This window comes from Rhipicephalus sanguineus, chromosome 3, assembly GCF_013339695.2.
Source record: "Rhipicephalus sanguineus isolate Rsan-2018 chromosome 3, BIME_Rsan_1.4, whole genome shotgun sequence".
Taxonomy (NCBI): Eukaryota; Metazoa; Arthropoda; class Arachnida; order Ixodida; family Ixodidae; genus Rhipicephalus; species Rhipicephalus sanguineus.
The window spans coordinates 227,066,600-227,079,376 of record NC_051178.1 but is presented as its reverse complement, the minus strand read 5'-3'; positions in this window follow the sequence as shown (position 1 = coordinate 227,079,376).

Genomic DNA, 12,777 nt, shown 5'->3' with positions numbered 1-12,777 from the left:
AGTGCTCGCGTCGTTTGTGAGCCGTGTGTGTCTACAAAGAAACGGAAGAGTGAAACAGTGGCAGAACCAAAACAGGCCTCATAGGAGGAAATTATTGATGCGCTAGAATAAAGAGAGGTCGAGTGAAGTGAAACGGCAATGCCGAACGTGCATTGCTTGCAATCGAAAGGGCCGGGTGAGATAAACGTGCGCTTGCCTGCGCGTGGCGTCGTGCGTGCAGGTTCCCGTCTAAAGAGGGCGATACAGTTGCACAGCATATTGCCGGAAAAATAAACTGGAGAGTCAACATGCTGTATGATAAGAATAACGCGCGCAAAGTATAAAACAGACGCCAACTATAACTGCGTGCCGTGAGCGCGCATCGACACCGTTACGGAAGATGAATCTCGTAAATGTTTGCTGCCTTCCACGCTCGAGTGCACGCCGAGTACACTGATTCGACGGGCGTCCGCAAAAGCATCAGCAACAGCAGTCGCCTCGGGCCGTAGCTTCTCTAGACCATAATAAAGTTCTTGCCACGCCGTGCCACGCCATGCCGGAGTGCTCGACTATTTTTGCGTCGCTTTGCCTCGATGGTCGCCCTCCGCGTCAAACAGCGTCAGCTTCAGTCGAATGATGGGAGTGCACAGAGAAGGGAAACTCCGAATACGATACGCATGTGACTGCTTAAGAGAAGAAACGCGCCTGCTTTGCGCGCCGCAGCGCGCATCTGAAGAATAAAGGTGACGCTGCGAGACGGGCGCATTCACGAAGCTCCGAGCTGCTGTTTTTCAGCCGGCTATACTGGAAGCACGGTTAATTTAACGACCGCTTCTTCATACTAATCTCTTTATGAAGTTAAACATGCGAAACTTTACGATTTGAAATTGCAATGTTATGGTCGACGCAGTAGTAGAAAGCTCCGGAATAATTTGGAGGCACTTAACACGTTCTGGTAGAGGATATTATGCAGTGACGATGCCTTTACGCAGACCAACGTTTGCCAATTACAAAACAAAGCAAAACAACAACTTCAAGGCTTACGTGTACAATGTTCTCCTTCTGTAAACGAGTTCGATTTTTTACCGCTTCCTAAGCTTTAAACCGTGATAGGACTGAACTCTGTGCATGCCATAGTGACAACTTAGGCTCGTTTTGAAAAGTAATATAGCTGCTTAAGTTTAGCGATTGATTAGTCACGTGTTATATACAACCGAAGATAAGGCGGTTGAACAGGTTGTAATTCTGCTATATAAAACATGCTTGCCAGTATTAGTGTTTAGGCCATACCATATGTTGTAAGAGTCGTGAGATCAGTTACCATTAGATTTTACAATGAATTAACTTTCTGTATTGGGTACTCGATATCATCTGATTGGTTATTCTACTCTCCGATCGTCTTGTGATTTTTTCGGAAGCCTGTTTTAGGCTTATGTTTATGTCTTTGCAGAAAGCCTCCCCCTACCTTCTTTGCTTTTTATTGTTAAGCCAGGTTTCTATCGAAAATGTGACTACAAGAAGCCATGAATCACGGGTATATTCCTTTAGCAATGTCGTGCGTTTTGATGACCGATTATCTTCACCTGTTAGGTTTTAAGATACACGTGATAGGAGCTGCCACTCGGACAGGAAAATGACCGAAGTAACGTTAGCGTCAGCTTCTTCAATACTTACCATCTGGGATACCTAATAGGTGCCTTAGAAGTATGCATCACGATGGGTTGGCTGTCCGCTCGCTTTCATGTGTACAGTTGTAATACACCCAAGTTCACCTTAGCCAGTTTAGTTGTGACGCAAAGCGTATCTGCTGAACTGGTAGATAAAGTGGAACCATAGACCTCAATGAGTACACGGTTGTCGTACATCTCGAGCCGTTAATAGCAGTTCTGTTTGCTTCAGAGATAGTGGCGAATGATCAGACTTCTTCGTAGCTACACGAATACGTGAGGCTATCATTGGAGCTGAGGCTCCTAAAAGCACACCAATGCAAAAGCAGAGACTACCTTTCGTTCACAATGGAAGGGTATGAATTCGATAAATGCTGGTGAGCGGAGGTGAAATTGCAGCTCGACAAAGTACGTGCCAGCAGAGAAGCTAAGCGACCTTCATTGCAAGACTATTGAAAAAGATGGCAAAAGATGACCACAGGCAGTCGTCAGCAATGCGCTTTAAATTCATAACGCCGTCAGAGTTCGAAATTGGCTTCAAGTTTAGGTGCTAAAAGGGGGACAGTATGCATTTCTGTTTTTTTCCAGTGCATGAAATTTTGCATGTATATGATGTTGAGGGACTACCATGCAGGCATGCCAGGAACATCGCGGCATAAATATTTTAAAGACGATAGTCTTTCTTGGCGAACTTAAACGCAGAAATTTTCGTCTGTCTTTCTGTTTGTCGGCACGTCACTCGATTCAGCCACCCGGCAAAAGTTGAACCACTTGCTTACCGCCAACTCATCTTGAACTGGTACGGCTGTTCCTCCTTGTGAACGTTGTCGATCAAAAAGTAAATATTACGCATATCTGAGGCGCAACATCATTAGGTAAGTATTAGTTGGTGTGTTCCTTTAATAGAAAATACATAGGTACGCAATTTTAAAGACCCTAGTTTCTTAAGCTGCGCTGAAAATTCGACTGCGCTGAAACTTGTCTTCTTCCGTGCCCTCTGCAAAAGCTCATGTTGTGTTTCGGTTTCGGTTCAGTATTGCATTGTACGAATGACAGGGGGCGCCGCTCTGGCATTCCTCTTTTACCCAGGCGACGTGTAATTAAGAGAGTTTGTGGAGAGTACTCGTTGAGTGCGGACGTTTCTTCTCCTTCAGCGCATCACGCCAAACCGCGTGTTCGGGCTGGCCGGCGTCCCCGCCGGTTTTATTTGCAATCATGCTATACAGTGCCGCGCGCGACCCAAACATTGCTGACATGTCGTGGAAGTACGAACACATGGCATGCTAGCAGTGATAATGCGGTAAAATTAAATCTGTTCAAACAAACCGCCACTGCATTTATCATGCGAGGACGGAAATGGTTTGACAACAGCATCATGGGTGGCCGCGAATGAGACCAGGACTCATGTAGTACGGCCGGCCAAAGACTATCGTCTTTCGACGACATTTGCAGCGAAGCACGCAGATACGCGGCCAATTTTTCGACGTATGCTCTCCATACTTTTCTTCCTCAGAATTTCATCATCTGCGAAATTGATAGCACAGATGCATCGTGGGCTGCATGAAATGTCGTGGTCAATTACGACAGTCAGTAAGGGATGCGTGTTAACACAAGACCTTAAAATAAAAATTCCTAAGAAGAAAACAGCGTTGGACGACAAAGGCTCCCGTGTAAGGGCTTCTGACGCGCACTCTTCGTGTGGCCGAGTCCTTGAACTTGCATGTGGGTTTACGTCATAATTTCTTCCTATTGAATCTCGAAAGTTCCACAGGCAGCTCCTGCTATTTTTTATTCATAGACCAAATTTCCGCGGTAAAAATTTAGCAAGCCTTGCGAATGTTATGTACAAGTAAAGCTAACAACTCGATCACCTGACTAGATGCAACTGCAAGTGTATTCTTCAAAGCTGAAATCTCCATTCTGTGCAGTGAGATGCTGTTTATTGGAATAGTGGCTTTACCGCTGCCATATCTGTGATCTCCATGCGAATACCAACGAATGAGGTTATCATAACTTCATGATGTACATTATCTCGTGAGCCTCTGAGACCAAGAAAAAACTATAATAGCCACTTGTACGTGTTCAGTTCTTGAGCATGTACAAGGAAGCTTGTACATGAGGCCTGCGCATGCGGCCTTCAATGCATCTCGGATTTCCTCTCGGACATATTATTCGGGGTTCATCCAGCTATAAGTTCCCATTGAAGTACTGATACGGTGCCACTGACAGACTCCCGTCTTACGTCATTCACTTTCAAAGCTGAATGCCGGGTTTTTGGGCCTCAACTACTCTCCCGACAGAGCTCTTTGTTCTTCTTTTCCTCAGATGTTCCTCAAGAACTTGAGCAGCATTCAAAGGAGGACGTCTCCAGAAGAGCTTTCTCATGCAGCAGATGTCAGTCACGAACGCAGATACAGTGGATAAAAGATCTCGTGCACGAAAAGTACTTCAACTGAAAATGCGTTCAGAGTACGTTGATTTTTTATGGCTCGCATGAAGTAGGCAAATCGTATGCGCGCTTTCTCCAAGAACTCTTTCAGGCGGAATCGATCCTCGCTCTTAATAGGCAACTTCGGCCCGTAATCAGTATAAAACCGCTGTCGGGCACAGCATCAGCCTGTGTGAAGTTCAGCGCACAGTCTCTGGAGGCAATATGTGAAAGCGGCTCTGGCTCCGCTCTTGTGTCGCAAGCACGCCTAATCTTCTTTCGAAGGAGTCGTAACAATGAGTTCTTCTATGGATTGAAAAGAAAAGAAGCAAATGACGGGGAGACAATGTAAAAAAAAAGTGACAGAAAGGTGCACGAAAGAAAGAAAACTTGAGGAGCAAAAGGGTTGTCCTCCTATGTTGAAGCCCTCCAGAGCTGCCCTGATAAATGATCCGTCATAATAGATAGGCCTGTACAGCACCCAGCGTGGGAAAAAAAGAAGAGAGAAGACAGGAGCCGCAACAATGTAAAAGGCGATTTCTGCAGCATGGACGTATGATGAACAGAACTAAACTGTTATAACACTTACAACGTAAGAATAAAAGGCGCTTTCTCTTGCAAAGCAGCGTATAGCAATCGAATGGTGGAGGCTCAAAAAGAAAAAGAACAGATGCAGAGAAAGAAATAAGGCACGCGGAACAAATAGAGCTTGGCCAGAAAACATACACTTAAAGGAGTCTCATGAACGTAAACATGCGCTGTGTAGAGAGAAGACCAATGGAGCCGCGGCGCAGGAAAAAAATTTCTTAGGGAAATGACACTGTTGTCTCCTCTCTTGCAGCTCCTGAAGCCTACTCTTCTCACCAAATTCCTGTTCCTGAGCATTTATAGCGGCCGCAGTGGTGGTTCCTTGGGCCAGTGGATGGAACAGAGGCCTGATCATGGTACGACAGCACAAACAATCTTCTAGGAAACGCTCGACTTGTCGGAGGAAAGGCCCACGCAGAACGTTGGTGGCCTCCCCTTGTAGGCGGGAGGTAAGGAGATATAACGTCGATAAATAACTCCCAAGACCAGCATCCTGCTTGAAAAAACAGAGACCAGTTTTCCTTTAGGCCGTGACCCCAATTGCTTAATCTAGTACGTGATTTTGTGGCAGATATTTTCTTCGCCTGCGTATTTTAAAGCGAAGCTTTGGTCGCCTGTTCCTCCAACTCTGCGGCTGCTGGTGGATGGGCTCAGCAGTTGATGGGCACTCGACATAGTGAAAATACGCACAGGACATAGTAGGAACAAGCTTTGCCCAAATAGTCAGGCGACTCAAGTGCCATAAAGTTTCTCACAATAACACCTAGAGGGAAATCTGGCGCCACCGTCTGCGCGAATTAGTAGTTTGAAATAAGCTGAGGAATGCCTTTCGACTGTTTGTATTTATAGACTGCTAGAGCAAACGCGTTCTACGTACCAGCACGTACAAAAAATGGTTTTTACCTGAAAGAAGCTTGCTACCATGTCGCCCACTCGCATGCATCACCATTGCAACTGCCGTTCTTGAGATGACGAAAGCGCAGAAAACCATACTGTTATTAGGACCACCATTAACGTAAGAGTGTTAGTAACAATAAAACAAGCGACCTCAGAAACTTGCATATTCTCATTGGTAATAAGAGCGTGTGCGACGCTTATGCGCTATTCTCTCAGCGTAGTATTTACCTCCCTCGCAGCACATTCAACGCCCTCAGTCTATTTAAATTTATAAGGTAATAATGACAAAAAAAGAAGCATATCCTAACGCCTTACCAATTGCAGCAAAAGGGAGAGAGAGAGAGAGAGAGAGAGAGAGAAGGATAAAAGAAAGGCAGAGAGGTTAAGCAAGGCTGAGCCTGGTTGGCGAAAATATTTAAAAAGAAAGGTAAGGGTCTTGGGTTGAGCATTCCGAAACCACACACACGCACACACCCACAAAAAAAAATAAAGAAAATGGACAGTAACGTATTCGTTCACAGTTTGGAATATCAGTTGAACCCGCCTTTTCGGATTTAAATGCAAAGAAAAAAAAGAGACAGGAATGGACCATAAGATGTTCTTGTTTGATTCCCTTTTCTCATGCGCGTGTGGTACTATTTCTTTCAAATGATCCTGCTTTTCAACGCTCCCGTTGCGGATCGACACGCTTATAAAGGCGCTTATAAAGGACAAACTTCCGGCACTGAAACGTTTAAATAAACGACTTGATACGCCCCCGAGTTTGCGGTACCTTGATAACGGACTATTTACAAAAGCTGCAATACCTAAGAAAAGAAAGAACAGGAAATGACGAAAAGCAAATCGAAAATTCATTCAAAAGTTCGTCCTTTAGCCGGGGCTTCATTGTGGGACACGATTCGGCCAAGCGGAGAAATGCATGCGCCCACGAACGCGTCTTGAGAGGAAGATGGTCGCAGCTGCTGCTTCTGCTGTTGCAAACCGTGCATTCAGCACAAAGTCGTAGAATCACAGAAAACTAGGGCAAAAAAGCAGAGGAGTGCAAATATTTGTGCGAACGAGATGGCGAAGAGGGACATCAGAGGTTGTGAGCGCCGACCTTGCTTTGTGCTGTTCATGTTTGAATAGAACGATCGCACTGTCAAACAGATAGGAAGAGAGAAAGTTGAACATTGAGGTGTCTTGAAGTGTGACTTCGAAAAAAGAAAATCGTCGCTCGCTGACTTGCATATCCTAGCTCTCAAGGATAAGCCGGAACTGGCATCGCAAGATGTCGGCCTCACACAAGGACGTAACCTGTGTCTCGTTGGAAGTGCCGATGAGGTGGAACGCGGCACCGGTACTACGTTTTCGGTAATCGCGTTTTAATGGCATTCACTCCACATGTAGAGAAGGGTTCTGGCTGTCTGCCACATTATGTGACAAAGGGGAAAGAAGAAAAATCACAGCATATCCACGGGGTGAATGATGATGAGTGGGGCGAAGCTACGGAGGGAATCATCTGTAAACCGTGAAACTCTTCCGTGAAATGCGCCCAGTACATAATATAAAGAGTGTGAAACATCGTGTATATATTAAACATCAAACTTTTATTGTACTGTTGGTTTACGTGGTCCCTTCATTATCACTTGTGATCGGTGAAATGCAAGGAAGAAGTCCGCTCCCGAGCGAAAGAGCGCCAAGAGCGACCGCATTCCCCGCTCGCCCTGTGCGAATTAAAGGCAAGGCTATAGGGAAGACAGGACGCGCGTTCCACGACGCGAGGTCGGTAGCATGCCCAACGAAAGCCAACGGAACGCGATCGTGCAAGTGCTCCGGCTTCGCATCGCCTCATGGTTCCATTTAGCGTCCCAAAACCAAACATATTGCTCAAGGTGTGCCTTGCGTTTTTCGTAGAAATAATTTCTTTATCATGTACATTAAGACGAAAAGTTGAAAGCTCACTAGAGTGTATCGCCCGCAAAGTATGTCTTTTAGTGTGATTTAACTCTCGTACGGCAGGGTCCTCGCGCCGTTGAAGGTCCACCTCGCCCGTTGACGATCGGGCGAGGTGGCTACATATAACTACTACTACTACACTTTAAGAAAAACATCTGGCGTTCTTTCGTTCTGCTTTTACAAAACATCTGGCGTCTTTCGTTGGTTTATTTCATCAATCAACGGCGTTTTGAACAAAATTTTATTGTTTAATCACGCACAGGAGAAATCTCACCAGGCACTACCTTGGAGGTAAACAATGGCTGCTAATGGCAATGAGAGACAGAAGAAGTCGGCTTTTAGCTAACACTTACACTTCTACTTCTACTAACGTTTCCTACTGGAACATGCCAATGGCTGCTAATGGGGAATGAGAGACAGAAGAATTCGGCTTTTAGTTAACGCGCACGCTGCGAATTTTTTATTGTTCAACAACGCACAGGAGAAATCTCCCACCGGCACCACCTTGGAGGTCAAAGCGTAAGACTTGTTACTCACTACTACGACCACGACGACTACGAGGGACGAACGGGTGCCGCCTTAAGGAGCTTCGCCCCTAAAAAATCACAGCATATCCACGGAGTGAATGATGATGAGTAGGCGAAGCTGCAGAGGTTCATCGGTAAACCGTGAATCTTCCGTGAATTCTGCCCAGTACATCATCACCGACGTGAGATCGGGCGCGTTTATACTAAAGGTTCGATGAGTTATGACGACTTGCAGCTCACTTTAATTTTACATGTACGCTGTGAATTTTCATTGTTTAGAAAACCATTGCTTTAGAAAACATCTGACGTCTTTCGTTAAGCAGCTGGCGTCTTTTCATTTTGCTTTAGAAACATCTGGCGTTCTGTCGTTTTGCTTTTACAAAACATCTGGCGTCTTTCGTTGGTTTATTTCATCAATCAACGGCGTTTTGAACAAAATTTTTATTGTTTAATCACGCACAGGAGAAATCTCACCAGGCACTACCTTGGAGGTAAACAATGGCTGCTAATGGGAATAAGAGACAGAAGAAGTCGGCTTTTAGCTAACACTTACACTTCTACTTCTACTAACGTTTCCTACTGGAACATGCCAATGGCTGCTAATGGGGAATGAGAGACAGAAGAATTCGGCTTTTAGTTAACGCGCACGCTGCGAATTTTTTATTGTTCAACAACGCACAGGAAAAATCTCCCACCGGCACCACCTTGGAGGTCAAAGCGTAAGACTGGTTACGCACTACGACTACTACGACTACGACTACGAGGGACGAACGGGTGCCGCCTTAAGGAGCTTCGCCCCTAAAACAAATAAAGAAAACGCAAAGAGCGATAGGGTCAAGTTCCGCATCACGATTTTTCACTCGCTGTCTCCTATAGAAGCGCTTCAGTACGTTTGCTTCGATCACGAATTGTCCAGAGATAAAAGCGACCGTATAATTATGCGGATATATATCATAAAGTAGACATTGTATAATAAAGTGGGGAGAAAACTTAAGATGAAGAAATTTGGCAGATCCCACGCCTTGTGGGAATCGGTTTTATGCGAAGCAGTCGTCGAGTAATTGGCTGTGCTTGATTTTTTGTTTTTTTGGCTTGGAGCCAAGCGTTACGAGGCCGATCGAGCTGTTTTTGTAAGTGTAGTAGTTCTGTGCACGTCATGGTCTAACCAGGAACGTCGACTACACTGGCGTTTAAAGGGTAATTTATGGTCTGACGTAAAGACAGCACACACGTTAGAGCACAGATATCAGTATTATAGAAACGAAGTGCACTTTACGATGCGATGATGTGAATATCATAGCTAACTTTCTTTAGCGTATTCCTTCGGGGTCGAGCAACGCTTGAATATAGCTTACTGAATCAAAGTAATACAAACGGAATGTTCCTTAGAATTCTATAAAAGCGAAACCAACACTGGAACCACAATTGACATCAACCCGACATGACGCCTGTATCGTAGGAGTACATATGTAATGTTTATAGCTTAGTTATAAAATTAGATAGCCAGCACTGCACCCAAAATTACGTTGCACCGACATTACGCCTGTGTACGGTTTTTTTCCAAAGCAGCTTCAAGACCTGGCGTGGCTTTGTCCTAGAATAACTGACTGCCACGCAGAACGCTTGGGTTCAATTCCTGCTGGGATCCTGATTTTCATTCTTTGCATTCGTCTGGTCAACGCTGCCGATGTCGGTTTTTCATAACGCTCTCGCATTTAAATTACCATTGTCTGCTCTCGCGTTCCTTGGTGTAAGAACCGGTAATCACCTGTGGCGCATACCCATATACTGCGGCTCGTGGTATACGGGTATGTGCCACGCGTGTCTGGAGGAAAGGGATTGAAGACGTACGCGACAGAATTTTCACGTTATTGCGATAGCAATTGAATGGACACTCTCAGCGCATTTTTGCTGTCGCCGTCGCCGCCATGTCCCGGATATATATATATATATATATATATATATATATATATATATATATATATATATATAAATGCACAAAGAAAACATTTCTGAGGGTACCCGACCGGGGATTCGAACCAGCGACCCCGCGTTCTCTAGCACGCTGCGTTAGACAACTAAACCACATGTGATGCATGCGTCGGCGGAATAACGGCGAGCAATTTATGTTCACCATTTACCGCTGGTGGTACGCACATCTCGGAGGAGCTTGAGCATGTTTTCTGTCACGCAACGCTCCTACATTTTCTTTCAATATGAAAACTGCCCTTGAGACGCGCACGACAAAGTGGCCCCTTTCTGTACCCACTCGTGATGTGGAATGAAACAAAAAGGACACCGGGCACACCTTGCGTCAGACGCCGCCCTGTGGCAGGAGACGCAGAGGGGTCACTCCACGCACCGCAGTTTAAAAGAAAAAGAAATATCTAAAAGCGTCTGATTCTCTATTGTCGACACGCAGTCTTGGCCAATCCTCCAGAATGGGTATGTGCCATAATTTTGAGGAAAAAAAAAACATCGTCGACACTTGCAGCGCGTTGCTCAAGCACAAAGACGTAACTACTTTTACAGTTGCTAGTTCACGCTTGTCCTGTGTATACCTGCGCGTTCATTTCGGGCGTCCCTCTTTGTGCTTCAGCGGCAAGCTGCAAGTATCGAGCTGCTTGTCGTTCTTCGTGAGACATTCTAATTTCTTGCTATCGCAATCATTGCTGCGCCCTGGCGGCGAGACTGTGACTTTTTCATGTCATTACCAGACAGTCGTATTCGTCAAGCCCTCATACCCACCCATACCAATTTTGGTCTACACCAAGTTAAGGAGGTCATCACGAGAGCACCGAGATGTAGGCGGCTAAATGGATGGATGGATGGATGGATGGATGGATGGATGGATGGATGGATGGATGGATGGATGGATGGATGGATGGATGGATGGATGGATGGAGGATGGATGGGATGGATGGATGGATGGATGGATGGATGGATGGATGGATGGATGGATGGATGGATGGATGGATGGATGGAGGATGGATGGATGGATGGATGGATGGATGGATGGATGGATGATGGATGGATGATGGATGGATGGATGGATGGATGGATGGATGGATGGATGGAGGATGGAGGATGGATGGATGGAGGATGGATGGATGGATGGATGGATGGATGGAGGATGGATGGATGGATGGATGGATGGATGGATGGAGGATGGATGGATGGATGGATGGATGGATGGATGGATGGATGGATGGATGGATGGATGGATGGATGGATGGAGGATGGATGGATGGATGGATGGATGGATGGATGGATGGATGGATGGATGGATGGATGGATGGATGGAGGATGGATGGATGGATGGATGGATGGATGGATGGATGGATGGATGGATGGATGGATGGATGGATGGATGGATGGATGGATGGCTGATGGATGGATGGATGGATGGATGGATGGAGGATGGATGGATGGATGGATGGATGGATGGATGGATGGATGGATGGATGGATGGATGGATGGATGGATGGATGGATGGATGGATGGATGGATGGATGGATGGATGGATGGATGGATGGATGGATGGATGGATGGATGGATGATGGATGGATGGATGGATGGATGGATGGATGGATGGATGGATGGATGGATGGATGGATGGATGGATGGATGGATGGATGGATGGATGGATGGAGGATGGATGGATGGATGGATGGATGGATTGATGGATGGATGGATGGATGGATGGATGGATGGATGGATGGATGGATGGATGGCTGGATGGATGGATGGATGGATGGATGGATGGATGGATGGATGGATGGATGGATGGATGGATGGATGGATGGATGGATGGATGGATGGATGGATGGATGGATGGATGGATGGATGGATGGAGGATGGATGGATGGATGGATGGTGGCTGGATGGATGGATGATGGATGGATGGATGGAGGATGGATGGTGGATGGATGGATGGATGGATGGATGGATGGATGGATGGATGGATGGATGGATTGATGGAGGGATGGATGGATGGAGGATGGGATGGATGGATGGATGGATGGATGGATGGAGGATGGATGGATGGATGGATGGATGGCGATGGATGGATGGATGGATGGATGGATGGATGGATGGAGGATGGATGGATGGATGTGGAGGATGGATGGATGGATGGGATGGATGGATGGATGGATGGATGGATGGATGGAGGAGGATGGATGGATGGATGGAGATGATGGATGGATGGATGGATGGATGGATGGATGGAATGGATGGACTGGATGATGGCTGGCTGGATGGATGGAGGATGGCTAGGATGGATGGATGGACTGGATGGATGGATGGATGGATGGCTGATGGATGGATGGATGGAATGGAATGGAGGGATGGATGGATGGATGGATGGATGGATGGATGGATGGATGATGGATTGAGGATGGTGGATGGATGGATGGAGGAGGATGGATGGATGATGGATGGATGGATGGATGGTGGTGTGGATGGATGGATGGATGATGATGGATGGATGATGGATGGATGGATGTGGATGATGGATGGATGGATAGATAGATGGATGGATGGTGGAGGGATGGAGGATGGATAGAGATTTAGACCCCCAGAGAGTGCCTTAGGTTCGCTACGAAACTTCGCATTTAAAATTAAGTTTCATCAAGTGGATTCGCCCCGCTGCTTTGTTAGATAGACCTAAAGGCCTAAATTTATGTCAGAGTGAAAGCTCATGTATTGACAACGTCTAAAAACGGCAATATTTTCAACAGCATTGCCCTAC